Consider the following 6,173-nt stretch of genomic DNA (forward strand, 5'->3'; position numbering starts at 1 on the left):
TATTTATTTATTGAGACAGAGTCTCACTCTGGCACTCAGGTGGGAGTGCAGTGGCATAATCTCAGCTCACTGCAAACTCCACCTCCCGGGTTCAAGTGATTCTTTGCCTCAGCCTCCCAAGTAGATGGGATTTACAGACATGCACCACCACGCCCAGCTAATTTTTGTATTTTCAGGTTTTACCATGTTGGCCAGGTTGGTCTCAGACTCCTGACCTCAAGTGATCCACCTGTCATGGCTTCCCAAAGTACAGGGATTATAGGTATGAGCCATTGCACCCAGGCCCCGTGAATTTAATATTTTAAACTTGATAAGTATTGTTCTATTCCATTTGCTATACTTTTATATACATATGCAAATAAAAGAGATCTTTGGCTCCTTGCCCAATGCCAATCTGGGATCACGGTGGGGTGGTTACAGGATCTGCATGCCCAGATGGACATCTGAATTATAGTTTAGGCTAAGCTGAGAGCCTCACCAAAAAGTACATGCATACAACCATTTTTTCAGCAAGCAAATTGTTCCTATCCCATAAGATAAAATTAAATACATTATTATGTCACAAAGAACATCATGATTTCCCAGTATTTTATCCTGAATAAGTATGAAGACCATTGCTCTGTCAGAGGGGTTGAGAAAAATATTAAGTGAGAACCCATAGATAACAGGGAATGATCAATGCGTTAAAAATGAAATCAAATATAAGAATAGAGGTGAGGGTGCCTAAGTGGGTGAGGGAGGTCTCCAAAGAGGTGACCTTCAACATTAAAACAATGAACACTGTGAATAAAGTGTGGGAGCGAGCTGGAAAATGTCAGGAGAGCAGAGCAAATTGGTGCAATGTGATATTTGACATGAAATGCTGCACTAGGGCCCTGTCATTCATTTACAACCTAATCTCCTGAGGAAGAAATGCTAATGGTCAGAAATGGGTACATTTCCTTCACCAGCTACCTGAGTAGCAGAAAGTAAGAGGCCTCAGTCAGTACATGGTTTGTTAGATTATCAGAAGCTTTAACCAGAGCTGACTTAGGGGACTATGCAGGGCTGTTAGAACTTCTGGGGCTCTGAAAAAATTTGCCAGGAGTTTGTCTTTGCTACACTTAAACCTCTCTTGGCTGGGCACCTTACACCTGTAATCCCAGCACTTTCAGCTGGGATGGGTAGATCACTTGAGGTCAGGAGTTTGAGATCAGCCTGGCCAACATGGTGAAACACCCTCTCTACTAAAAATACAAAAATTAGCCGGGCATGGTGGTACACACCTGTAGTCCCAGGTACTCAGGAGGTTGAGGAGGGAAAATTCCTTGAACCCGGGAGGTGGAGGTTGTGGTGAGCCGAGATGGTGTCACTGCATTCCAGCCTGAGTGACAGAGCAAGACTCCATCTCCAAAAACAAAACAAAACAAAAAAAAAACCCAAATAAAGAACAAATCACCTCTGTCTCAGCCTTTTGCTCCTCCGGGTCCCCAGGGCACTCACACTGCCCAAGGCCATGCCAACCCGCCCAGGCATTTCTGGTGGATACCTGGTGTGTGCTGGCCCAGCACTCCTCCCTTTTTTGGGGAATGGCACGTCTTTTCTTCTGGGGCATGTTCTTCTCCCCACTGCAAACATGTGGTTCCAAAGGAGCTGCCACGTTATTGCATATCCTGCCCTTTGGCCACATTCATGAGTCTTTGGGTGGGAACATGACCAAAACTGGGCCGGTTGGAATACTTCATGCACTGACCACAGAGCATTCCACTGCCTGGTCAAGGCTAGGTCAAACCACAAGCCAAGTTAATCAGCATCCATCCCCAGGATTTTTTCACTTGGAGCTTAAGGAAAGAAATTCAGTCTCTGTTTAGGAACAACGTTGTGAGCACTGAGGTAGGGGAACTGTTGACAGTCCTGCTCCTTGCCATGAAGGAAGCTGTGCTGAAAGAATGAAGCCTCATGCTGAGAGATAAGGAGGAGAGTAAGTGGTATTGGAGCTCCTGCTTCCAGATATCCTGGAATTCTAACTATATTCCCTCTGCAATTATGAAAGGCTGCCAAAAAATTTCCCCCTTTGCCTAATCCAATTGTTCTCTATTTCTTTCATGATAATACAAATCCTGATATAAATGTCTTCCTCCACATTGCCCTAAGTTCTAAAATTGCCCTCCTGCACCCCAGCTTCCTAAATAAAATTCTTCCTCAAGGTGATAGGCCAAAGTAATCTGATTGGCTCCCTGAAGCAATTCACCCTGAGGTATGGACAATTCAGAAGTTTCCCTGTGTTGTTAATGGGGTAGACCACACAAGAGATGGGGTAGGGGGTATATGGGAAATGTCTATACCTTTTAAATTTTGCTGTGAATTTAAAACTGCTGTTTTAAAAAGTCTTAAAAGAAAAGCTTCTCTGCAGCCTTGGCCTTAAGATTGAACCACTTTATGACCATGAAATTCTACTCCTGGGTACATAACCAAGAGAACTGAAAAAATGTATATCCACACCAAAACTTGTACATAGTGCTCGCTTTAGCCGCACATACACGATTAGGTTGGTGTAAAAGTAATTGCGGCTTCAGACCATGAATTTCAAATCATTATAACTCAGTTCAAACACACACACACACACACACACACACACACACACACACACACACATTTTTTTTTTTTTTGAGATGGAGTCTTGCCCTTTTACCCAGGCTGCAGTGCACTGGCACGATCTCGACTCACTGCAACCTGCACCTCCTAGGTTGGAGCAATTCTCTGGCTCAGCCTCCCGAGTACCTGGGATTACACGTGCCCGCCACCATGCCTGGCTAATTTTTGTATTTTTAGTAGAGATGGTGTTTCACCATCTTGGCCAGGGTGGTCTTGAACTCCTGATGTCATGATCTACCTGCTTCAGCCTCCCGAAGTGCTGGGATTACAGGTGTGAGCCGCTGCGCCCGCCACAAACAAATCTTTTTCATCAAAATAGGAACCATTACAATCGACATATTTTTGTCAACAAGAAATAAGTTTGTTTATTCCTGTAGCACAAAAATACGTGCTTCAGGATTCCATAAACTCTTGGAAAACATTTTTCTGCATCCTGCTGGTTGTGGAAGCATTTTTTTCCTCAAAAAGTTGTTGAGATGCTTGAAGAAGTGGCAGTCAGTTCGCAAGAGATCAGGTGAATACTGCAGATGAGGCAAAACTTTGTAGCCCAATTTGTTCAACTTTTGAAGCATTGGTTGTACCATGTGAGGTCGCACAAGATAAGACTGTCATGGACAAGAATTGGGCCCTTTTGGTTGGCCAATGCCAGCTGCAGATGTTGCAGTTTATGTTGCATCTCATCAATTTGCTGAGTATACTTCTCAGATACAATGGTTTCCTTGGGATTCAGAAAGCTGTAGTGGATCAGACCGGCCGCAGACCAGCAAACAGTGACCATGACCTTTTTCTGGTGCAAGTTTGGCTTTGGGAAGGGCTTTGGAGCTTCTTCTTGGTTCAGTCACTGAGCTGGTCATTGCCGATTGTCGTATAAAATCCACTTTTCCTGTAATCCCAGCACTTTGGGAGGCCGAGGTGGGTGGATCACGAGGTCAAGAATTTGAGACCAGCCTGACCAACATGGTGAAACCCTGTCTCTACTAAAAATACAAAAGTTAGCTGGGTATGGTGGTATGCACCTGTAATCCCAACTACTCAGGAGGCTGAGGCAGGAGAATTGCTTGAACCCGGGAACCGGAGGTTGCAGTGAGCCAAGATCGTGCCATTGTACTCCTGAGCAGAGTGAGACTCCTTCTCAAAAAAAAAAAAAAAAAAAATGAAAGAAAGAAAATAAAAAATCCACTTTTCATCACATGTCACAATCCAGTCGAGAAATTGTTCATTGTTGTTTCGTAGAATAAGAGAAGAGGACATTTAAAAACAATGATTTTTTTATTTTTATTTTTGCTCAGCTCATGAAGGACCCACTTATTGAGCTTTTTCAGCTTTCCAGTTTGCTTCAAATACTGAATGACCATAGAATGGTTGACATTGAGTTCTTCAGCAACTTCTCTTGCAGTTGTTAGAGGACCAGCTTCGATGATTGCTCTCAACTGGTCATTATCAACTTCCAATGGCCAACCACTACGCTTCTCATCTATAAGGCTCTCGTCTCCTTCACAAAACTTCTTGAGCTGTCACTCCACTGTGTGTTCATTCGTCAGCAGTTCCTGGGCCAGTTGCATCATTGATGTTACAAGTTGTCTCCCCTGCTTTACGACCTATTTTTGAACTCAAATAAGAAAATCATGCGAGGCCGGGCACAGTGGCTCAAGCCTGTAATCACAGCACTTTGGGAGGCCGAGGCGGGTGGATCACGAGGTCAAGAGATCGAGACCATCCTGGTCAACATGGTGAAACCCCGTCTCTACTAAAAATACAAAAAATTAGCTGGGCATGGTGGTGCGTGCCTGTAATCCCAGCTACTCAGGAGGCTGAGGCAGGAGAATTGCCTGAACCCAGAGGGTGGAGAGGGTAGAAAAAGAAGATTCTCCAAAACAGAGCAAGCAGAGGAAGCAGAGAGATACGCCATTCCAAAAAAAAAAAAAAAAAGAAAATCATGCGAATTTTCTTTTTGTCTAACGTCATTTGCATAGTCTAAATATAAAATAAACAGCAAGTAATAAGCCATTAGCAAAAAACAAGAGTGAGAAATGTGCATTAAAATGATGTATAACATAACCACATTTATTTAAGAATGTATTCCAATATCAAACAGCAAATTTCAACAATGCAAAAACCGCAATGACATTTGCACCAACCTAATAAAATTAGAACAATACAGAGATTAGCATGGCCCCTGCACAAGGATCACATGCACATTCAGAAAGCGTTTCATATTCTTCATTAAAACTTCTTTCACCTAAAAAAAAAAATTATACACAAATGATCATAGCAGTATGGTTCATAATAGCCAAAAAGTGGAAACAACCCAAATGCCCATCAACAGATGAATGCATTTAAAAACATGGTTATTTATACAATACAATCTCTAGTCGGCCATAAAAAGGAGTAAAGCACTGATACATGCTATAGCGCAGAACCTTGAAAACATCGTGCTTATTGAGAGAAGCCAGTCACAGAAGACCATGTTTTGTATGGTTACATTTAGATGAAATTTTCAGTATAAGCAAATCCATAAAGACTTAAAGTAGAAGATTAGGGGATGGGGGAGGAGAGATAGAGAGGGACTGTCTTATTTTTGAGATGGAGTCTTGCTCTGTTGCCCAGGCTGGAGTGCAGCAGTGTAATCTCTGCTCATTGCAACCTCCACCTCCCAGATTAAACTGATTGTCCTCTTCAGCCTCCCCAGTAGCTGAGACTACAGGCATGTGTCACCATGCCAGGCTAATTTTTGTATTTTTAGTAGAGATGGGATTTCGCCATGTTGGCCAGGCTGGTCTCGAACACCTGACCTTAAGTGATCCACCTGCCTCAGCCTCCCAAATTGCTGGGATTACAGGCATGAGCCACCGTGCCCGGCTGGGTACAGAATTTCTTTTGGGGGTAATAATGTTCTGGAATTAGATAGTGATGGCTGAACAACCTTGCGAATATATTTAAAAACCACTGAACCTTACATTTTTAAATGGTGAATTTTATGGTATGTAAATTGTATGTAAATTTTTTAAAAAAGGAAAAAGGATTGAGCGATTTGTTGACTCTCCTGGTAGGTTGTAAGGGAGAGATATTTTTGAGCAGGGGTACCTCCCATTGCTCCTTCTCTGCTCAGTGCTCATGCCCTTCAGCAAAGCAGAACAAGAGAAGCAGAATTTGACAAGGGACCTGATACTTGCATCAGACCCAGGGGTTTCAAGGCACTTACTGTCAAGAACTAGGTTAAAATAGGGCCCACTTTTTTTCAATGATAGGTAAAAGGTTAATGGATATATATTTCTCAATGTTAAGATTTTCACCCATAGTATATCTTAAAATATTGGTGCTGCTTCCACTTGTCTGTTGGGGAGTGTTAGTGCAATGCTTAGTACACCCAGAGAGAAATGAGTCTCAAGAGAGAGCACTAGAAGGCAGACCTATTTGGCAAAACTCAGTTTTGTTTTTGTTTTTTAGAGATAAGATCTCCCTGCTTTGTCACCCAGGCTGGAGTGCAGTGCCTCCATCACAGCTCACTGTAGCCTTGAACTCCTGGGCTCAAATGATCT

At 42.9% G+C, this 6,173-nt stretch overlaps 1 pseudogene; it reads left to right on the top strand.

Moving 5' to 3' along the window:
* The first annotated feature begins 4,756 nt into the window (after window positions 1-4,756).
* Window positions 4,757-4,855, top strand: LOC119473547 (annotated as a pseudogene).
* Window positions 4,856-6,173: the final 1,318 nt, after the last annotated feature.

This window comes from Cebus imitator, unplaced genomic scaffold (assembly GCF_001604975.1).
Source record: "Cebus imitator isolate Cc_AM_T3 unplaced genomic scaffold, Cebus_imitator-1.0 Scaffold166, whole genome shotgun sequence".
In the NCBI taxonomy this organism is placed as follows: Eukaryota; Metazoa; Chordata; class Mammalia; order Primates; family Cebidae; genus Cebus; species Cebus imitator.